The sequence below is a fragment of the Mytilus californianus genome, unplaced genomic scaffold, assembly GCF_021869535.1.
Source record: "Mytilus californianus isolate M0D057914Y unplaced genomic scaffold, xbMytCali1.0.p SCAF_23, whole genome shotgun sequence".
Taxonomy (NCBI): domain Eukaryota; kingdom Metazoa; phylum Mollusca; class Bivalvia; order Mytilida; family Mytilidae; genus Mytilus; species Mytilus californianus.
The window spans coordinates 5,340,773-5,365,804 of NW_026262672.1; positions in this window are offsets into that span (position 1 = coordinate 5,340,773).

A 25,032-nucleotide genomic window follows, 5' to 3' on the forward strand; every position below is an offset into this window, starting at 1 on the left:
GCAGCAACCCAACAACGGGTTGTCAGATTCATCTGAAAATTTCAGTGCAGATAGATCTTGACCTGATAAACAATTCTACCACATGTCAGATTTGCTCTAAATGCTTTGGTTTCAGAGATATAAGCCAAAATCTACATTTTACCCCTATGTTCTATTTTTAGCCATGGCGGCCATCTTGGTTGGTTGGGCGGGTCACCGGACACATTTTTTAAACTAGATATCCCAATGATGATTGTGGCCAACCCAATGATGATTGTGGCCAAGTTTGGACCTGAGATCACTCCCAGTTTTTGGTGGGGTTCGTGTTGCTTTGTCTTTAGTTTTTCTATGTTGTGTTTTGTGTACTATTGTTTGTCTTTTTCCTTTTTTAGCCATAGCGTTGTCAGTTCATTTTCGATTTATGAGTTTGAATGTCCCTCTTGTATCTTTCGCACCTCTTTTTTTATGAAAATATCTCATAATTACATTAAGCTGTACCAACTGCACCAATTTGCTCAAATTAAACTGATATTTTCAATGGAATATAATGGGCCACTAGAAGGAAAGCCTTTCATTTAATCAACATAATTAAACATGACTAATATTAAAACAAAATAATAAATAAACTTATGTTTATTTTAAATGTATATCTTTTCATGGTCACATGCATTTTTTACCTCATCCACTGGCTGTGGCCGTGGATATTCACAAAAATTCTCGTTTGACCCCTTCTCTTCTTTAAAAAACCGGATTTCTCACGTGACACTATGTCAAATTCATTAATATGTTTTAACGTTTGCAGTGTCCATATCTGTTTTGAACTCCTTCTCCACATGTTTTATTTTAGTAAAAGTAACAATTTTAAATTCTTGGTGGATGTGGAATATTAGATGGGACTGTCGTTAGAATCTACATTCTTATTTCGATTGTTGTATCGGGTAGGACAACCATTGACTGTGCTTCCAAAGACGTTGCATATAATAAGGAAAATAGTTCGGTACATTGTCTTCATAAAACGCTTGCAAAACATTCATTACATGGAAAAGTAAATATATATTAAGTGAATATTGTCAAAATGAAATGTAATTATTTCATTTCATATATTGCAAACCATCAACAGCAATAAAACTAGCTATGCTGCTATTTAATTTAAGGCAGTCACTTATGGTAAAGTTTCCCCCAAAGGTGAAAGGGTAATAGATATATGATCACTACAGGTCTTTTTTCCTTGCTAAAATGGGGCGTCCGTTTGGCTGTGCGGGATGTAATTAGTACGACCCCCAAGGGTGACTGGGGAATAGAAGTATGGTCACCATTGGTCTTCCTCCGACCGGCAGTAAAACCCGTGCTAAAGTGGGGCGTCCGTTTGGCTGTGCGGGATGTACAAATTTGCAGCCACGTCCGGTCAGAATGGGGACGTTAAATCCGATGCCTCGTGTAAAGAGAGTGCCACGCTCTTTGCACGTTAAGAACCCTTGCAACAACTCTTTGAGGGGTCCGTAGGTGACCTGTTGCAAGGCAAAATTTCTGTCCCTATCCAATATACCCTCATTTCCCGTGGTAGTCTAAATTTCTCCGACCTTAATCCCTTAACCTATTACAGAACCTACCTATTGTATTTATTGTGAACTTGTTCTCGTCCTGAATATGCATGAAATATTTGCCACTGGACGTTAAGCAACCAACAATCAATCAATCAATGTAATTAGTACGCAGCAACGTCCGGTCAGAATGGGGACGTTAAATCCGATGCCTCGTGTACAGGGAGTGCCACGCTAAGAACTATTGCAACAACTCTTTGAGAGGTCCGTAGGTGACCTGTTGCAAGGCCAAATTTCTGTCCCTATCCAATATACCCTCATTTTCCAGTTGCAGTCGAAATTTCTCCGACCTTATCCCACCCAGCCTCAATTGCAAGATCTACCTATTGTATTAATTCGTCCTGAACATGCACGATATACTTGCCACTGAACGTTAAGCAACCAACAATCAATCAACCGGATAAAGTTCAATCACTTGCATTATATATTCTTTTGTGATTAAAACTGATATGATCATTCTTTATTAAAAGCTTTCTGATATAAAATATAATTTATACAAGTAATTCAAGCAACACAAGGTGGTTTATTTTACGAACAAAAATAGATTATAAATTTATCATTAATAAACAAACTTGACCTTGAAACAAATTTCAAAGTATTTGAACTTCCTACTTACAAAAGCAGGTAACATTTTAGATCCATGTTTGACCTACGTATGTGTTTATTTTAAACCTAGATAGTTTATAGGTGAAAAGACCTTTAAAAACAGAGTTGAATCAAAATGAAATCTACACCAGTTGTTAAGATGTGAAATGAAACTTTAAATGTATATCATACTTAAATTGTAGCAATTGATTTTGAAATAATTCTGATTTTTCAACACTGGAAGTTTAAGAAATCTGAAGATTGATTGATTGATTGTTGGTTGCTTAACGTCCAGTGGCAAATATTTCATGCATATTCAGGACGAGAACAAGTTCACAATAAATACAATAGGTAGGTTCTGTAATAGATTAAGGGATTAAGGTCGGAGAAATTTAGACTGCCACGGGAAATGAGGGTATATTGGATAGGGACAGAAATTTAGCCTTACAACAGGTCACCTACGGACCCCTCAAAGAGTTGTTGCAAGGGTTCTTAACGTGCAAAGAGCGTGGCACTCTCTTTACACGAGGCATCGGATTTAACGTCCCCATTCTGACCGGACGTGGCTGCAAATTTGTACATCCCGCACAGCCAAACGGACGCCCCACTTTAGCACGGGTTTTACTGCCGGTCGGAGGAAGACCAATGGTGACCATACTTCTATTCCCCAGTCACCCTTGGGGGGAGAAATCTGAAGATATATTATGGATATTTCTTTTATTTATTGACAAAAATTTTCACTAATAAAGTGTGTTTGGTTTCAAAGGAAATTATATGTGAAAATTATGAATGGAAAATGGCAAATTTTAGTAATTGTAATACAATTGGCTTACTTTTCATTACTAAGTGCAGGCCCCTGTTTTGTTGGCTGTTCCATATCAGCATCTAATATAATAAGTTGTCTGGCTCTTCACTGTAATCACAAAATACAGAATGAAACTATTACAAAATGTGTTACATGTGACCCTGTAGGCTAAATATAAAGCACGTGCAATGGCAGGCAACAAATCTAAACCAGTTTCACTATTAAAAGATATATTAACCTCACATCATGGCTGATTAGCTAACTATGTCACGTACAACACATGACTATTACTTGTGGGTACTTTCCCAAAAATATTGAAGCATTTAAATAAAAAAAAAAAAAAAAAACATACGACTTTTATTGGATAGACAAAAAGCATACTTACTTTGGTTGTAGTTTGTCATAAGTCTCTTTTATCAGTGAATCGTCATCAAGCTTGTCTAGCTATGTGATTTCACCAGTGTTGTCCTACTATGTTTTGTCACCTGTGTTGTCCATCTGAGTGTTGTCACCAGGCGTGGCCTTCTGTGTGTTGTCACCAGTGGTGTCCTCTATGTGTTGTCAACAGTGGTTTAGCATCATCTGTTTGTACCAGAATAGTCTTCGAAAAGAATTCTCATCTGGATTTGTCTTGTATACCTCTTCCTGACAAGTAGGCATCAAATCTTTAACGTTGTAGTTGAGACACGTCTCTGTGGAATGTCTGTTTAAACTGTTCAAAAAGTTAAATCACAAAAATACTGAACTCCGAGGAAAATTTAAAACGGAAAGTCCCTTATCAAATGGCAAAATCAAAAGCACAAACACCTCAAACGAATGGACAACTGTCATATTCCTGACTTGGTACAGGCATTTTCTTATGTAGAAATTGGTGAAATGAACCTGGTTTTATAGCGCTAAACCTCTCACTTGTACGACATTCGCATCAAATTCCATTATATTGACAACGATGCGTGAACAAAATGTCAAAAATAGGGGTACAACAACAACACGGATTGATTTCACGTGCTCCGGAAGGGTAAGCAGGTCCTGCTCCACATGTGGCACCCGTCGTGTTCATGTTATTACAAAGCCGGTAAATAGTCTAATTCGGTAGTTCACATTCGTGTAAAGGGAACGGGATTGTAGTTATGACATAAGGAACATATCCGATATCATCTGTATAACGGATATTCCATAACGGTCAACTGACTCGTGATTGCGTTCGTAAAATTTACGAAGTGATGATTTCAACTTCATCAATTGAAACTTTTGGTTTAAAAATGAAAAGGTCACAATTGGCAATTGGGAAGCTGAAATCGTCTCTTTTGTCGTAAAGTCAACCGACCCTCATAGTCAATTTCCAGATATAAGTCCTAATCAAATGGCAAAATCAAAAAGCTCAAACACATCAAACGAATAGATTACAACTGTCATATTCCTGACTTGGTACAGGCATTTTCTCATTTAGAAAATGGTGGATTGAACCTGGTTTTATAGCGCGAAACCTCTTACTTGTATGACAGTCGTATCAAATTCCATTATATTGACAACGATGCGTGAATAAAACAAACAGATATAATAGGTAAAAAAGTGTCAAAATAGGGGTACAGCAGCCAACACCGTGTCACAATCTTAATCATAACAAAAACAAACAAATATTTAACAAAGAAGCACAAAAAAGCATATATCACATTTAACAACCGCGTTCATTGCTTACTTCTTTTTGTATGCCAAATCAACCCATGAATGATCGAGGGATTTTAAGCACTGGGACCGAATCATAATTTTAACATTATCTCTGGCGTAGAATCGCGTGTTTGACGTTAGAATGTAAACGTCACACAGGTAGAGATTAAAATAATTTTGTTGTTCAAAGTATGCAAAAATTATAATAGAACAATAACACAAAGGCAGGATTTTTTAAATTCCTCATTACATATAAAATTTTGAGAATTATTGGGTTTTTAATTTTAGTATTTTGTATAGCTTGTAAGCATGAAAGTGAATCAGAACATATAATAAATTTGGATTTATCTGAAGAAGCAATAAATTTCAAAGCCAAAATTATTGCTTCTGCTTCAGCAGTAAAGATTGATGCATCAGATGGCAAACGGAGAATTGCAGCTCTGTCCCTGAAGACAGCAGCAGATGCAACTCTGTCACCATCTTTTGATCCATCAGTATAGACAATTGAAAAATCTGAATAATTGGCTTTGATTTCAGCATAGTGTTGCTGAATTAAAAGAGGATTTGTTTTATTTTTATTGTGTTCACGGAGATCAAATATCATTTTTGGTTTGGGAAGTTCCCATGGAGGACATTTGCAAGTTTCAACTTGAGCAACAGATTTTAAATCAAAAGAAGCTAAATGTGATTTTAAACGTATACCTAACGGAGGAATTTTATTTTCATGTTTTGCAAAAATATCTTCATAAATTGGATTAAAACACAGCTGTAGGCAGGATTATCTGAGTAGGCTTTTAGTTTGACAGCATATTGAAGTCCAAGCTTCAAACGTCTGTTAGAGAGTGAGTGCTCATCAGCCTCTACATACAGACTCTCAACTGGTGAGGTTTTAAATGCGCCAAGACAGAGACGCAAACCCTGATGATGCACAGCATCGAGAATCTGTATGTAGGACTTCCTTGCAGAGCCATACACTATAGAGCCATAATCTAGTTTAGATCTAACTAGAGATCTATATAAATTAAGTAAAATGTTGCGATCAGCACCCCAGTCGGTGCTGCCGACAACTTTTAAAATATCTAATGCTTTTAAACATTTCGATTTTAACATTTTGATATGGGTTAGAAAGGTTAACTTTTTATCGAAAATTAACCCAAGAAATTTGGTTTCATCAACCATTTTAATTGGGTTGCCGTACAAAGTGAGTTCTGGATCAAGATGCAATTGCCTTTTGTTACAAAAATGCATCCCGACCTTTTTTGAAGTGGAAAATTTAAACCCATTTTCCGAGGCCCATTTTTCAATTCTTCCAAGACATAACTGTAATTGTCTTTCTATGTTATTCATATTTTTGCCTCTATAACATATTAAAAAGTCATCAACATACAATGAACCTTCAATATGACTTTTTAAAACTTCAACAAGGCTGTTGATTTTAAGACTAAATAATGTAACAGATAAAATACTGCCCTGAGGGACACCCATCTCTTGATCATACAGATCAGACATGGTTGAATATACTCTAACATTAAATTGTCTGTTAGATAGAAAATTCGAAATAAAATTTGGCATATTGCCTTTCAACCCCATATCAAAGAGATCTTTTAAAATACCATACTTCCATGCAGTATAATAGGCTTTTTCTAGATCGAAAAAGACCGACACTACATGTTCATTTTTCGCAAAACCATTACGGACAAATGATTCGAATCGAACAAGATGGTCAAGAGTACTGCGACCTTGGCGGAATCCACACTGGATATTGGCTAAAAGCCCATTGGATTCCAGGAACCAAACAAGGCGATCATTGACCATCCGTTCTAGTGTTTTACAGACACAACTGGTAAGAGCAATTGGCCGATAATTAATAGGATCCGTGTGATCTTTACTTGGTTTTGGAATAGGCACGACGGTTGCAAGCTTCCAGATTGATGGTAAATCACCAGATTCCCAGATGTTATTCATAAGCTGCAAAAAAGCTTCCAGCGAGGAATCTGGCAAGTGTTTTAACAGTTGGTAGTGAATATTATCAGGCCCACAAGCTGTATCATGGGCTTTTGACAGAGATGTTTTAAGTTCTTCAAAAGAAAAGAGTTTATTATAATTTTCACCATTTTTTGATTTAAAGTTTAATTTAATTTTTTCTTTTTGTTTTTTAACTTTTTTTAAATCTTCCCTGTAGTTGTTAGAAGAAGAAGATTTCGCAAAAGTTTCACCAAGCTTGTTGGCAATATCCTTTTCAGATGTTAATAAATCATTGCCATTTTTTAAATGTTTAGCTGTGGCTTTAGAATTTTTACCTTTTATCTTTTGTATCATGTTCCATACTTTTGTCATCGGAGTGCGAGATGTTATCTCCGAGACAAATTTCTTCCAAGACGTTCGTCGTGCTTGCCTGCAAGTCCGCCGTGCCTTAGCGCGAAAAACACGGAAATTACTCAAGTTTTCCGTCGTTGGTTGTTGATTGAACCGTCTTTCAGATTTTTTACGGTCAGCTATTGCTTGATCACAAGCATCATCAAACCATGGTTTGCTGGGATGTTTCGGATTTGCCGAGGTCTTAGGAATAGTTCTGTCAGCAATTGACGTTAAAACTGTATTAAAAGTTAAAATTGGATCTTGTACAGTCTCAAACATCTTTGACTGAAGTTCCGCTTGACAGAGATTCTCAAACAAGGACCAGTCCGCCTTGTCAAGTTTTCAACGTGGTACTCTCTGTTGGGCAGAAGTAAAAAGATGTTCAAGTACTATTGGAAAGTGATCACTTCCACATAGATCATCATGAACACGCCATGAATAATCCAGAAGAAGAGAGGGGTCGCAAATAGTGATATCAATAGCAGAATAAGACCCGTTTCCAGGATGAAGATAAGTATTAGATCCATCATTAAAAATGCATAATCCTTCTTGAGAGACAAAGTCCTCAATGATCTTACCTTTGATATTATGAGACTTGCTTCCCCACAAGGGGTTGTGTGCATTGAAGTCACCCATAAGTATAAACGGTGAGGGTAATTGATCAGTGAGGTTTTTGAGTTTAGCTTTATCGATAATTGAATTGGGTGGAATATATATAGAACATAATGTAATTGTTTTATCTAATGATAAACGAATTGCAACTGCCTGCAGATCCGTGGTGAGTTGGACTGTGCTATGAATGACGTTGTCCTTCGCAAAAATGGATGATCCGCCTGCAGTACGTTCATCTACCTTAGAAAATGTGCTATACATGTTGTATCCTTTTAAAGATAATTGTCACTTTCTTTTAAATGAGTTTCTTGAAGACAAAATGCAGTAGGTAAAAAAGACTGAACTAGAAGCGTTAACTCGAGAAGATTTATTTTAAGACTTCGGCAATTCCATTGGATGATATTAGTCATCATTTGTTAATAGACGGGCGAATGCTATCGAGTTTGCCAGCATTCTTATTTCGCTCACCCTGAGATTGTAATCTTTCGGGTGGCGGAACACTTTCGATTTCCATTTCTGATTCGTCGTTAAGTGTTGAAAATCTGTTGTGTGAGGAGAGTCGTCGATCTCCAGGACCATGCGCAGCTGGTTTTACTCCGCCTCGACCCCTACCCCGCGACCTCGAATCAGAAGACTTCTGAGAGGATGTATTTGCTGGCTTCTTTGGGACATCCTTCTGTTCTGGAGAACGAAGAGGAGACGGGGCTTTAGAAGACTTTGTACTAGATGCAGAAGATAAACTAGTTTTATTAGATGCAGATGAAGGAGGACTATTGGAGATGGAAGAATCATCTATGTCACTGGGAAGATCCCAGACAGATTCACCGCCCCAACTGTCTGATTTAACTGTATCTTTTTTATTTGATTTCTTTTTTTCATTTTTTTTAGATGATGACATTGAGCTCTGTAAGGAAGACTGAGTACTGGTTTTAGAAGGTGTTGGTTTTCTTGGAATTAATATTTTTTCGTTAGGTTCTGTTTCAACAGGCAGCATTGTAAATGTCTCAGCATCAATTGGCCAGGTCATGCGAGTTTGTGTATGCTCGTGACTGAATGAGCAGACAACTTTGCTGGCGTACGATGGCCTGTTCGAAACAAGGAGATCATTCGAAACAGAAGCTATCTGTTTAGCTTCTGGGTAACTGATGTTTCTTTCTGTTTTAATTTTGATAATATTTTTTCCTTAAGGTAAACAGGGCAGTCCCTAGATGATGAAGAATGGGATTCACCACAGTTTACGCATTTAGAAGATTCAGAGCTACAGGTTGTTCCCTCGTGACCTTCGTCAGAACACTTGAAGCATCTCTGCGTACCACGACATTGTTTGCTTCCATGACCAAACTTTTGACAAGTGAAGCATCGAATTGGGTTAGGGATAAACCTGTCAACTCTGATTCCGAAGCAACCTAAAGTAATAGATGGAGGAGGAGTTGGAGTTCTAAATGTCAAAAGATATGTATTTAATTTGATTATATTTCCATTCTTTTTTATTTGAAATCTAACAACATCAGTTACACCTTGGCTTGAAAGTTCCTCACAGATTTCTTCCACGGTAAGGTCACCAAGGTATTGACTTCTGTCTCGAATGATCCCCTTACAGCTGTTCAAACTGTTGTGAGGAGGGGCAGAAACAGGAAAGTTTGTAATTGTTGTCATTGTAAGCAAATTTGTTGATTGACTTTTGTTGGAACATTCAACCAACAAATTGCCTGATCTCATTTTTGAAACTTTTTTACAGTACCAGCAACGCTTTGAATTTGTTTGTGAATCACAAAGGGAGATATTTTGGAAATTGGTTTTTCATCTGTTCCTTTTATTACAATAAATCTGGGCCAATTGTCATCTTCCTGACAGGGCACTGAATCATCACATTTTCTTTTTTTATGTATTAAAGCTGATTTAGAGGGTTGGTTTTGTTGTGCCATAGGAAATGAGAAAGATTCACCATTCTTGTCATCCACCAACCTCGGAGTGCCTACAAGGGCGATGCTGTGTTTCCGTGGCGAGCCGGGGTCAAGTGCTAATGCTGAAAACGAGCTCCAAGTATAACATGTTTAACGTAGCTGGTCCCCAAAATTAGCACCCAAGATCCACTGCGGAAAGCACCAGATGTTCCAAGAATGGTATACTCAAGCAGAGCGTATCCATCAAGCGAAATGAAAAGCGTACCACTTGATTGACCCATGAGCCATCGCCTTCTTCAGTTATCCGAAATATAAATAGCTTAATTTAAATACATGTGTATATAATGAAAATTGTTACAAGAAAGCTTATTGTTGAGGATTAACTGAAGGGCTCGACATGACCAGCCGATTGATCGGACCGGGTCCATCCGACCTCCCGTTTAGATTATTTCAGAGCCAAAGCAGCTTATTGAACTATAGTCTCGTCCGTCCGGGTATTTTCTGACCGTAAGGAGTCTGACTACAGCCCTCATCCGCAAGGATCTCGTCAACCAACGACACGGGTAGCAACCCACGGCCAACGGGTTGGAGAGCCTATTTTATTCAAAACATCGGGCAACTCGTACTATGTTCGGATCACTTTAGTCTGGTCTCTACCCTTCGACCTGTCCAGCATGGGTAACCCTACCAGGAGACGAAGCTCCAGCTGGCATAGCTTTTGGGGTCACTGAGACATGCAAGCCCCCCGACCACGGCAAGGATAGCGATCCACCGGGGGGAGAGGGATCTTTGAAACTGAGGCCTTACTTGTGTATGGAGAGTATAACACCAGGCTATCTGCACATTAAAATCCTTGCTAAATTGAGACGCTCAGTCGGAAGGAAATTTAAATCTGAGGCCTTGTGTATGGAGAGTTAAATACCATTCTTTCTGCAAATCAAAACCCTTGCTAAATTTAGATGTCCAGTCAGAAAGGGGACTTTTTGATTCTGAGGTCATGTGTATGGCGATTGATTGATTGTTGTTTGCTTTACGCCGCATTAGCACAGAAAGGCTATATCGCGGCGAGAGCTAATTCGAATATTATAACAATTTAAGGTATATTTTTAAAATCAGACAAAAGGTCTTTCAATAAACTAAAATTCTAGACTAAAGCAAATTGATTATTTACAAATAAAAATCAACACTAAGATAACGTGATAAAAATTAAAATCGTTTTAAATATAACAATATTTTTATATTTTATAATATATTCCAATTTCTTTTAAGAATGAAACAATATTTGTAAATGGAACATTATTCAATAAATCATACATATTATTGACATTGAAATGCTTCTTCCGAATATCAGCAAAGTCAATACAATTGATTAAAACATGTTTAATAGTATACTTGCAGTTACAAGGTATACATTGTGGTTCTACTTCATTTTTTAAAAGATATTCGTGTGTCACTCTAGTATGACCAATTAGGAACCTGTCATGCTGGTGTATAAACTTGGTCTTAATGTGAATCTGATCCATTTGCCATGACAGGTGGTTCCAAAATATTTTATTGACCACTTGTCCAACTCATTTAACTTATTGGGAAGTCAATCTGATGTTCATCTGTTGAAAGTGCAATCACTTTAAATTCAAGAATCAAACTTCTCTGAGAGTTCTGTAGGTGGTGTTGCAATGTGAATTCAAGAATTAAACTGCTCCCAGGGCTCTGTAGGTGGTGTGGCAATGCATTAATTCAAGAATCAAACTGCTCTGAGGGTTCTGTAGGTGGTGTCGCATTGCAAATTCAAGAATCAAACTGCTCTGAGGGCTCTGTAGGTGGATTTAGTCAGATGGGACTGTATGGAAAGTACCATACTAGGCTTCCTGCACATTAACATCCTCGCTACATTGAGATGTCCAGTAAGAGACACTGAAGCCTTCTTTATGAAGAGTAAAATACCATTCATTCTGCACATTAAGACCCTGGCTAAATTGAGATGTCTAGTTAGAGAGGGGACTTTGAAACTGAGGCCTTGATTGTGTATGGAGAGTATAACACAAGACTATCTGCACATTTAAATCCTTGCTAAATTGAGCCGCCCATTCAGAATAGAATTTAAATCTAAGGCCTTGTGTAAGGAGAGTAAAATACCATTCTTTCTGCAAATTAAAACCCTTGCTAAATTAAGATGTCCAATCAGAAAGGGGACTTTTTGATTCTGAGGCCTATTGTATGGAGAGTATTATTAATACCTCAGGCTTTCTGCACATTTAAACTTTACTAAATTGAGATGTGCTGTCTAAGAATGGACTTTGAATCTGAAGCCTTGTATATATATATATATATATGGAGAGTATAATACCAGGCTTTGTGCACATTAAACCCCTTGCTAAATTAAGATGCCCAGTCAGAGAGGGAAATTTGAATCTGAGGCCTTGTGTATGGAGAGTACAATACCTTAGGCTTTTTGCACATTTAAACTTTACTAAATTGAGATGTGCTGTCTGAGAAGGGACTTTGAATCTGAGATCTACTTTGCAGAACCTGCCATGCTGCTGTATAAACTCGGTGTTGTCTTGAATATTCATGAAATAATTCAGGCTACATTGAATCCATGCCATAGTACAAATCATGTAGGCAACTAAAATGTGCATCTGATCCATTTGCTATGACTAAAAGCTTTTTGACAAAACAATTTTATGAATATTTTTATGGTTACTTCTTTAATAAGAACACCCTGAAAATAAAGGGTTATTTACTTCGATTAACTACCAGCATACACTACCTTAAATTGCTCCAATAGTACCACTCAAGGGTGACTGGCGAATGGAAATATGGTCACCTGGTCTTCTGACTGGCAGTTAAACCCTGTCCAAGGGGTAGGGTGCATGAGCAGGATGAACAAGAATGGGGACCTTAAATGTGATGCCTCTTGCAATATACTTTGAAATCAGGACATTAAGGAAGTAGATAATCAGCGCTGCAAAATTTTGGTTTCTGAACTTATGTTTAATGAAGTTCATATTTTCGCAAAACCATTACGGACAAATGATTCGAATCGAACAAGATGGTCAAGAGTACTGCGACCTTGGCGGAATCCACACTGGATATTGGCTAAAAGCCCATTGGATTCCAGAAACCAAACAAGGCGATCATTGACCATCCGTTCTAGTGTTTTACAGACACAACTGGTAAGAGCAATTGGCCGATAATTAATAGGATTCGTGTGATCTTTACTTGGTTTTGGAATAGGCACGACGGTTGCAAGCTTCCAGATTGATGGTAAATCACCAGATTCCCAGATGTTATTCATAAGCTGCAAAAGAGCTTCCAGCGAGGAATCTGGCAAGTGTTTTAACAGTTGGTAGTGAATATTATCAGGCCCACAAGCTGTATCATGGGCTTTTGACAGAGATGTTTTAAGTTCTTCAAGAGAAAAGAGTTTATTATAATTTTCACCATTTTTTGATTTAAAGTTTAATTTAATTTTTTCTTTTTGTTTTTTAACTTTTTTAAAATCTTCCCTGTAGTTGTTAGAAGAAGAAGATTTCGCAAAAGTTTCACTAAGCTTGTTGGCAATATCCTTTTCAGATGTTAATAAATCATTGCCATTTTTTAAATGTTTAACTGTGGCTTTAGAATTTTTACCTTTTATCTTTTGTATCATGTTCCATACTTTTGTCATCGGAGTGCGAGATGTTATCTCCGAGACAAATTTCTTCCAAGTCGTTCGTCGTGCTTCCCTGCAAATCCGCCGTGCCTTAGCGCGAAAAACACGGAAATTACCCAAGTTTTCCGTCGTTGGTTGTTGATTGAACCGTCTTTCAGATTTTTTACGGTCACCTATTGCTTGATCACAAGCATCATCAAACCATGGTTTGCTGGGATGTTTCGGATTTGCCGAGGTCTTAGGAATAGTTCTGTCAGCAATTGACGTTAAAACTGTATTAAAAGTTAAAATTGGATCTTGTACAGTCTCAAACATCTTTGACTGAAGTTCCGCTTGACAGAGATTCTCAAACAAGGACCAGTCCGCCTTGTCAAGTTTCCAACGTGGTACTCTCTGTTGGGCAGAAGTAAAAAGATGTTCAAGTACTATTGGAAAGTGATCACTTCCACATAGATCATCATGAACACGCCATGAATAATCCAGAAGAAGAGAGGGATCGCAAATAGTGATATCAATAGCAGAATAAGACCCGTTTCCAGGATGAAGATAAGTATTAGATCCATCATTAAAAATGCATAATCCTTCTTGAGAGACAAAGTCCTCAATGATCTTACCTTTGATATTATGAGACTTGCTTCCCCACAAGGGGTTGTGTGCATTGAAGTCGCCCATAAGTATAAAAGGTGAGGGTAATTGATCAGTGAGGTTTTTGAGTTTAGCTTTATCGATAATTGAATTGGGTGGAATATATATAGAACATAATGTAATTGTTTTATCTAATGATAAACGAATTGCAACTGCCTGCAGATCCGTGGTGAGTTGGACTGTGCTATGAATGACGTTGTCCTTCACAAAAATGGATGATCCGCCTGCAGCACGTTCATCTACCTTAGAAAATGTGCTATACATGTTGTATCCTTTTAAAGATACATTGTCACTTTCTTTTAAATGAGTTTCTTGAAGACAAAATGCAGTAGGTAAAAAAGACTGAACTAGAAGCGTTAACTCGAGAAGATTTATTTTAAGACCTCGGCAATTCCATTGGATGATATTAGTCATCATTTGTTAATAGACGGGCGAATGCTATCGAGTTTGCCAGCATTCTTATTTCGCTCACCCTGAGATTGTAATCATTCGGGTGGCGGAACACTTTCGATTTCCATTTCTGATTCGTCGTTAAGTGTTGAAAATCTGTTGTGTGAGGAGAGTCGTCGATCTCCAGGACCATGCGCAGCTGGTTTTACTCCGCCTCGACCCCTACCCCGCGACCTCGAATCAGAAGACTTCTGAGAGGATGTATTTGCTGGCTTCTTTGGGACATCCTTCTGTTCTGGAGAACGAAGAGGAGACGGGGCTTTAGAAGACTTTGTACTAGATGCAGAAGATAAACTAGTTTTATTAGATGCAGATGAAGGAGGACTATTGGAGATGGAAGAATCATCTATGTCACTGGGAAGATCCCAGACAGATTCACCGCCTCAACTGTCTGATTTAACTGTATCTTTTTTATTTGATTTCTTTTTTTCATTTTTTTTAGATGATGACATTGAGCTCTGTAAGGAAGATTGAGTTGACTGAGTACTGGTTTTAGAAGGTGTTGGTTTTCTTGGAATTAATATTTTATCGTTAGGTTCTGTTTCAACAGGCAGCATTGTAAATGTCTCAGCATCAATTGGCCAGGTCATGCGAGTTTGTGTATGCTCGTGACTGAATGAGCGGACAACTTTGCTGGCGTACGATGGCCTGTTCGAAACAAGGAGATCATTCGAAACAGAAGCTATCTGTTTAGCTTCTGGGTAACTGATGTTTCTTTCTGTTTTAATTTTGATAATATTTTTTCCTTAAGGTAAACAGGGCAGTCCCTAGATGATGAAGAATGGGATTCACCACAGTTTACGCATTTAGAAGATTCAGAGCTACAGGTTGTTCCCTCGTGACCTTCGTCAGAACACTTGAAGCATCTCTGCGTACCACGACATTGTTTGCTTCCATGACCAAACTTTTGACAAGTGAAGCATCGAATTGGGTTAGGGATAAACCTGTCAACTCTGATTCCGAAGCAACCTAAAGTAATAGATGGAGGAGGAGTTGGAGTTCTAAATGTCAAAAGATATGTATTTAATTTGATTATATTTCCATTCTTTTTTATTTGAAATCTAACAACATCAGTTACACCTTGGCTTGAAAGTTCCTCACAGATTTCTTCCACGGTAAGGTCACCAAGGTATTGACTTCTGTCTCGAATGATCCCCTTACAGCTGTTCAAACTGTTGTGAGGAGGGGCAGAAACAGGAAAGTTTGTAATTGTTGTCATTGTAAGCAAATTTGTTGCTTGACTTTTGTTGGAACATTCAACCAACAAATTGCCTGATCTCATTTTTGAAACTTTTTTACAGTACCAGCAACGCTTTGAATTTGTTTGTGAATCACAAAGGGAGATATTTTGGAAATTGGTTTTTCATCTGTTCCTTTTATTACAATAAATCTGGGCCAATTGTCATCTTCCTGACAGGGCACTGAATCATCACATTTTCTTTTTTTATGTATTAAAGCTGATTTAGAGGGTTGGTTTTGTTGTGCCATAGGAAATGAGAAAGATTCACCATTCTTGTCATCCACCAACCTCTGAGTGCCTGCAAGGGCGATGCTGTGTTTCCGTGGCGAGCCGGGGTCAAGTGCTAATGCTGAAAACGAGCTCCAAGTATAACATGTTTAACGTAGCTGGTCCCCAAAATTAGCACCCAAGATCCACTGCGGAAAGCACCAGATGTTCCAAGAATGGTATACTCAAGCAGAGCGTATCCATCAAGCGAAATGAAAAGCGTACCACTTGATTGACCCATGAGCCATCGCCTTCTTCAGTTATCCGAAATATAAATAGCTTAATTTAAATACATGTGTATATAATGAAAATTGTTACAAGAAAGCTTATTGTTGAGGATTAACTGAAGGGCTCGACATGACCAGCCGATTGATCGGACCGGGTCCATCCGACCTCCCGTTTAGATTATTTCAGAGCCAAAGCAGCTTATTGAACTATAGTCTCGTCCGTCCGGGTATTTTCTGACCGTAAGGAGTCTGACTACAGCCCTCATCCGCAAGGATCTCGTCAACCAACGACACGGGTAGCAACCCACGGCCAACGGGTTGGAGAGCCTATTTTATTCAAAACATCGGGCAACTCGTACTATGTTCGGATCACTTTAGTCTGGTCTCTACCCTTCGACCTGTCCAGCATGGGTAACCCTACCAGGAGACGAAGCTCCAGCTGGCATAGCTTTTGGGGTCACTGAGACATGCAAGCCCCCCGACCACGGCAAGGATAGCGATCCACCGGGGGGAGAGGGATCTTTGAAACTGAGGCCTTACTTGTGTATGGAGAGTATAACACCAGGCTATCTGCACATTAAAATCCTTGCTAAATTGAGACGCTCAGTCGGAAGGAAATTTAAATCTGAGGCCTTGTGTATGGAGAGTTAAATACCATTCTTTCTGCAAATCAAAACCCTTGCTAAATTTAGATGTCCAGTCAGAAAGGGGACTTTTTGATTCTGAGGTCATGTGTATGGCGATTGATTGATTGTTGTTTGCTTTACGCCGCATTAGCACAGAAAGGCTATATCGCGGCGAGAGCTAATTCGAATATTATAAAAATTTAAGGTATATTTTTAAAATCAGACAAAAGGTCTTTCAATAAACTAAAATTCTAGACTAAAGCAAATTGATTATTTACAAATAAAAATCAACACTAAGATAACGTGATAAAAATTAAAATCGTTTTAAATATAACAACATTTTTATATTTTATAATATATTCCAATTTCTTTTAAGAATGAAACAATATTTGTAAATGGAACATTATTCAATAAATCATACATATTATTGACATTGAAATGCTTCTTCCGAATATCAGCAAAGTCAATACAATTGATTAAAACATGTTTAATAGTATACTTGCAGTTACAAGGTATACATTGTGGTTCTACTTCATTTTTTAAAAGATATTCGTGTGTCACTCTAGTATGACCAATTAGGAACCTGTCATGCTGCTGTATAAACTTGGTCTTAATGTGAATCTGATCCATTTGCCATGACAGGTGGTTCCAAAATATTTTATTGACCACTTGTCCAACTCATTTAACTTATTGGGAAGTCAATCTGATGTTCATCTGTTGAAAGTGCAATCACTTTAAATTCAAGAATCAAACTTCTCTGAGAGTTCTGTAGGTGGTGTTGCAATGTGAATTCAAGAATTAAACTGCTCCCAGGGCTCTGTAGGTGGTGTGGCAATGCATTAATTCAAGAATCAAACTGCTCTGAGGGTTCTGTAGGTGGTGTCGCATTGCAAATTCAAGAATCAAACTGCTCTGAGGGCTCTGTAGGTGGATTTAGTCAGATGGGACTGTATGGAAAGTACCATACTAGGCTTCCTGCACATTAACATCCTCGCTACATTGAGATGTCCAGTAAGAGACACTGAAGCCTTCTTTATGAAGAGTAAAATACCATTCATTCTGCACATTAAGACCCTGGCTAAATTGAGATGTCTAGTTAGAGAGGGGACTTTGAAACTGAGGCCTTAATTGTGTATGGAGAGTATAACACAAGACTATCTGCACATTTAAATCCTTGCTAAATTGAGCCGCCCATTCAGAATAGAATTTAAATCTAAGGCCTTGTGTAAGGAGAGTAAAATACCATTCTTTCTGCAAATTAAAACCCTTGCTAAATTAAGATGTCCAATCAGAAAGGGGACTTTTTGATTCTGAGGCCTATTGTATGGAGAGTATTATTAATACCTCAGGCTTTCTGCACATTTAAACTTTACTAAATTGAGATGTGCTGTCTAAGAATGGACTTTGAATCTGAAGCCTTGTATATATATATATATATATGGAGAGTATAATACCAGGCTTTGTGCACATTAAACCCCTTGCTAAATTAAGATGCCCAGTCAGAGAGGGAAATTTGAATCTGAGGCCTTGTGTATGGAGAGTACAATACCTTAGGCTTTTTGCACATTTAAACTTTACTAAATTGAGATGTGCTGTCTGAGAAGGGACTTTGAATCTGAGATCTACTTTGCAGAACCTGCCATGCTGCTGTATAAACTCGGTGTTGTCTTGAATATTCATGAAATAATTCAGGCTACATTGAATCCATGCCATAGTACAAATCATGTAGGCAACTAAAATGTGCATCTGATCCATTTGCTATGACTAAAAGCTTTTTGACAAAACAATTTTATGAATATTTTTATGGTTACTTCTTTAATAAGAACACCCTGAAAATAAAGGGTTATTTACTTCGATTAACTACCAGCATACACTACCTTAAATTGCTCCAATAGTACCACTCAAGGGTGACTGGCGAATGGAAATATGGTCACCTGGTCTTCTGACTGGCAGTTAAACCCTGTCCAAGGGGTAGGGTGCATGAGCAGGATGAACAAGAATGGGGACCTTAAATGTGATGCCTCTTGCAATATACTTTGAAATCAGGACATTAAGGAAGTAGATAATCAGCGCTGCAAAATTTTGGTTTCTGAACTTATGTTTAATGAAGTTCATATTTTCGCAAAACCATTACGGACAAATGATTCGAATCGAACAAGATGGTCAAGAGTACTGCGACCTTGGCGGAATCCACACTGGATATTGGCTAAAAGCCCATTGGATTCCAGAAACCAAACAAGGCGATCATTGACCATCCGTTCTAGTGTTTTACAGACACAACTGGTAAGAGCAATTGGCCGATAATTAATAGGATTCGTGTGATCTTTACTTGGTTTTGGAATAGGCACGACGGTTGCAAGCTTCCAGATTGATGGTAAATCACCAGATTCCCAGATGTTATTCATAAGCTGCAAAAGAGCTTCCAGCGAGGAATCTGGCAAGTGTTTTAACAGTTGGTAGTGAATATTATCAGGCCCACAAGCTGTATCATGGGCTTTTGACAGAGATGTTTTAAGTTCTTCAAGAGAAAAGAGTTTATTATAATTTTCACCATTTTTTGATTTAAAGTTTAATTTAATTTTTTCTTTTTGTTTTTTAACTTTTTTAAAATCTTCCCTGTAGTTGTTAGAAGAAGAAGATTTCGCAAAAGTTTCACTAAGCTTGTTGGCAATATCCTTTTCAGATGTTAATAAATCATTGCCATTTTTTAAATGTTTAACTGTGGCTTTAGAATTTTTACCTTTTATCTTTTGTATCATGTTCCATACTTTTGTCATCGGAGTGCGAGATGTTATCTCCGAGACAAATTTCTTCCAAGTCGTTCGTCGTGCTTCCCTGCAAATCCGCCGTGCCTTAGCGCGAAAAACACGGAAATTACCCAAGTTTTCCGTCGTTGGTTGTTGATTGAACCGTCTTTCAGATTTTTTACGGTCACCTATTGCTTGATCACAAGCATCATCAAACCATGGTTTGCTGGGATGTTTCGGATTTGCCGAGGTCTTAGGAATAGTTCTGTCAGCAATTGACGTTAAAACTGTATTAAAAGTTAAAATTGGATCTTGTACAGTCTCAAACATCTTTGACTGAAGTTCCGCTTGACAGAGATTCTCAAACAAGGACCAGTCCGCCTTGTCAAGTTTCCAACGTGGTACTCTCTGTTGGGCAGAAGTAAAAAGATGTTCAAGTACTATTGGAAAGTGATCACTTCCACATAGATCATCATGAACACGCCATGAATAATCCAGAAGAAGAGAGGGATCGCAAATAGTGATATCAATAGCAGAATAAGACCCGTTTCCAGGATGAAGATAAGTATTAGATCCATCATTAAAAATGCATAATCCTTCTTGAGAGACAAAGTCCTCAATGATCTTACCTTTGATATTATGAGACTTGCTTCCCCACAAGGGGTTGTGTGCATTGAAGTCGCCCATAAGTATAAAAGGTGAGGGTAATTGATCAGTGAGGTTTTTGAGTTTAGCTTTATCGATAATTGAATTGGGTGGAATATATATAGAACATAATGTAATTGTTTTATCTAATGATAAACGAATTGCAACTGCCTGCAGATCCGTGGTGAGTTGGACTGTGCTATGAATGACGTTGTCCTTCACAAAAATGGATGATCCGCCTGCAGCACGTTCATCTACCTTAGAAAATGTGCTATACATGTTGTATCCTTTTAAAGATACATTGTCACTTTCTTTTAAATGAGTTTCTTGAAGACAAAATGCAGTAGGTAAAAAAGACTGAACTAGAAGCGTTAACTCGAGAAGATTTATTTTAAGACCTCGGCAATTCCATTGGATGATATTAGTCATCATTTGTTAATAGACGGGCGAATGCTATCGAGTTTGCCAGCATTCTTATTTCGCTCACCCTGAGATTGTAATCATTCGGGTGGCGGAACACTTTCGATTTCCATTTCTGATTCGTCGTTAAGTGTTGAAAATCTGTTGTGTGAGGAGAGTCGTCGATCTCCAGGACCATGCGCAGCTGGTTTTACTCCGCCTCGACCCCTACCCCGCGACCTCGAATCAGAAGACTTCTGAGAGGATGTATTTGCTGGCTTCTTTGGGACATCCTTCTGTTCTGGAGAACGAAGAGGAGACGGGGCTTTAGAAGACTTTGTACTAGATGCAGAAGATAAACTAGTTTTATTAGATGCAGATGAAGGAGGACTATTGGAGATGGAAGAATCATCTATGTCACTGGGAAGATCCCAGACAGATTCACCGCCTCAACTGTCTGATTTAACTGTATCTTTTTTATTTGATTTCTTTTTTTCATTTTTTTTAGATGATGACATTGAGCTCTGTAAGGAAGATTGAGTTGACTGAGTACTGGTTTTAGAAGGTGTTGGTTTTCTTGGAATTAATATTTTATCGTTAGGTTCTGTTTCAACAGGCAGCATTGTAAATGTCTCAGCATCAATTGACCAGGTCATGCGAGTTTGTGTATGCTCGTGACTGAATGAGCGGACAACTTTGCTGGCGTACGATGGTCTGTTCGAAACAAGGAGATCATTCGAAACAGAAGCTATCTGTTTAGCTTCTGGGTAACTGATGTTTCTTTCTGTTTTAATTTTGATAATATTTTTTTCTTTAAGGTAAACAGGGCAGTCCCTAGATGATGAAAAATGGGATTCACCACAGTTAACGCATTTAGAAGATTCAGAGCTACAGGTTGTTCCCTCGTGTCCTTCGTCAGAACACTTGAAACATCTCTGCGTACCACGACATTGTTTGCTTCCATGACCAAACTTTTGACAAGTGAAGCATCGAATTGGGTTAGGGATAAACCTGTCAACTCTGATTCCGAAGCAACCTAAAGTAATAGATGGAGGAGGAGTTGGAGTTCTAAATGTCAAAAGATATGTATTTAATTTGATTATATTTCCATTCTTTTTTTATTTGAAATCTAAAAACATCAGTTACACCTTGGCTTGAAAGTTCCTCACAGATTTCTTCCACGGTAAGGTCACCAAGGTATTGACTTCTGTCTCGAATGATCCCCTTACAGCTGTTCAAACTGTTGTGAGGAGAGGCAGAAACAGGGAAGTTTGTAATTGTTGTCAGTGTAAGCAAATTTGTTGATTGACTTTTGTTGGAACATTCAACCAACAAATTGCCTGATCTTATTTTTGAAACTTTTTTTACAGTACCAGCAACGCTTTGAATTTGTTTGTGAATCACAAAGGGAGATATTTTGGAAATTGGTTTTTCATCTGTTCCTTTTATTACAATAAATCTGGGCCAACTGTCATCTTCTCCTCTGAAATACAGGTGAGCGATTCAGGCTCTTGAGAGCCTCTTGTTTAAAAAGGAGCCTAATTTGTAAGTGTCCTGTTTTGTTTCAGGATTGAAAATATGTTTTAATTTATCTATATCATTTTAAGTTATAATATTTATTTTCATTTAAAAATTCTTTTCTTAATTGTTCATTTATTTTACACTAAAAAAGAAATGAAACTCAACATCTAGCACATCACAATATTAATAATAACTTGTGTGTAACTGTATGGATCTCTCTGACATTGTATCATAAGGTTTCATATAACAATGGGAAGGCTTGGATTGAGTTTGGGATTAATTTCCCTGAACATGTAGAAATAAGGGGCCAAAAAGAAGCATTTTTGTCTTGCCTTGACGGAGTCAAAAAGCGAGACATAGGTATGCTGTTTCCGGCGTCGGCGGCGGCGTCAACAATGTATTAGTTTGTGATTAGGTCTAGTTTATGGTGAACCACAAGTGGTAGGTCAATCATATTTAGTATGCAGTTGTATAAGCATTGGCACATCTTATTTCCATGGAGATTATATGGCCCTGCCCCCTCAGTCATGGTCTATTGACTTCGAAACTTTTGCTTATTTTACATGTATTAGTTTGTGATTAGGTCAGTTTATGGGGAACCACAAGTGGTAGGTCAATGATATTTGGTATGCAGTTGTGTAAGCATCGGCATACCTCATTTCCATGGAGATAATTTAGCTCCGCCCACTTAGTCATGGTCTATTGACTTTGAAACTTTTGCTTATTTTACATGTATTAGTTTGTGATTAGGTCAGTTTATGGGGAACCACAAGTGGTAGATCAATGATATTTGGTATGTAGTTGTGTAAGCATCGGCATACCGCCCCCTTATACATGGTCTGTTGACTTTGAAAATTTTTCTGAGTTATCATGTTTTAGTTTGTGATTAGGTCAATTCAAGGAGAACCATTAGTGGTAGGCCAATGTTAATTGGTATTCAGTTGTATAAGCATTGGCACATCTCATTTCCATGGAGAATATTTGGCCTCACCCCTCAGTCACAGTCTAATGACTTTGAAACTTATCTTAGTTTACATGTATTAGTTTATGATTAGATCAGTTTAAGATGAACTGCTAATGTTAAGTCAATGATATTTGGTATGCAAATTTATTGGCATTTGCAAGTATCGTTTCCATGGAGATTATATTGCCCCACCCCCTCTTATTGACTTTGAAACTTTTCTATAGTTTACTAGTTAATGTTTGTATTTAGATTTGGGAACAACTTATGATAAGTCAATGGTCATGATGGTATTTGGTATGCAGTTGAATAAGCATTGGCACATCTCATTTAGATGGAGATTGTTTAGCCATGTAACTCAGTCATGGTTCATTGACTTTGAATATTTTCATAACTTGTGTAAGATGTTAAAAGTATTGCTATTTTGATTTCAACATTTGCATAATCAAAATTACAAAAAGGCGAGACATATCTCTGTGATTACAGTTTATTCTTGTTTACAGACAATAACTTGTGTTTCAGTGTATGGATCTCTCTGAAGTTATACTACAAGGTTTCTTACTACAAAGGAAAGGCTGGAATTGAGTTTTTGGGTTCTTGCTCCAATGGGGGTTTCGATAAGTTGGGGGCCAAAAAAAGGGCCCAAATAAGCATTTTTGTAGTTTCCAGTGAATAACTTGTGTTTAAGTGTATAAATGACTCCTGATATTATACCACAAGTTTCCATACTACAAAGAGATGGTTATGGGGGTTATGGCTCAAATCCTTTAGCCAATAGGGGCATAAAAGGGGGGGGGGGGGGGAAACAAGGGTTTTTCTGGTTAAAGGACAATTTAGACAATTTAAAAGCAGTGTAAGGGAGGTTCTCCAATTCCATTGAAAGAATACTGTTATAGATATGTTTGATTACCTCCCTTACAATGTTTGAAAATTATGTATTAAGAAATGATGATTGTTTTAACAATACTGATATATAATGTATAAGGTGTAAATCAATAGATCAATAAATCAATCAATAGAAAGAAATAATTAAATTTACAGTCTAATGTTTATATTATGATATTCAGGATTTTGGATTAAAATCAATCGACCAAAACTTACCTGTATTATTACTGATCTATGTTTACACCTTATACATTATATATCAGTATTGTTAAAACTTTTAACACTGAGGAAGGCCATTTGTTGAGCCGAAATATTTGCAATTATTGTATAATTTATATCATCTGTTCAGTTTTTCCATCTTTGAGCGATGATATTCAACACTTTTTAGTGTTTTGTTTTCCATCTATTTATCGGTATTGTTACACAATCTTTTAGACTCATATATATATATATATACAAGTCTAAATTGAAAACAACGTTCAAACCTATGATTGCGTTGGATAAAAACCGCAATTTTTATACGTGTGCATGCAAAACAAATTTCTTGTTAGAGGGGTCTAAATACAGCACAAACAACATTTTCCAAAAGACCAAAAAAGTGAAAAGTATATTTAAAATATCGCATTTGACTCACAGGTCGAACAACAGATGTTCTTAAACCCTGCTGACTGCCATTGACGATTGCCAAATAAATTGATCACGAGATATAACATGGATCTTAATTTTTAATTTAATACCAAACAAAAAACAATAAACTTGCGGAGAAGATGGTATACCGCAAACATGAGGTGCAAAAATTTGTACACCATATCCGGATTTCGACAATTAATGTCTCTTCAGTGATGTTAGGGATCGAAACGGTATTTGAAAGGCCATATAATTTACCTCAATTTAGGATAGACTCTTGAATTTTAAAGAGTCGAAATAGGATGAACGGATCATATAAACCCGAAGGCAAATATAATACAAGCCCAAACGAAAAAATATAAACAAGTCTAAATTGAAACCAACGTTCAAACCTATGATTGCGTTGGATAAAAACCGCAATTTTTATACGTGTGCATGCAAAACAAATTTCTTGGTAGAGGGGTCTAAATACAGCACAAACAACATTTTCCAAAAGACCAAAAAAGTGAAAAGTATATTTAAAATATCGCATTTGACTCACAGGTCGAACAACTGATGTTCTTAAACCCTGCTGACTGCCATTGACGATTGCCAAATAAATTGATCACGAGATATAACATGGATC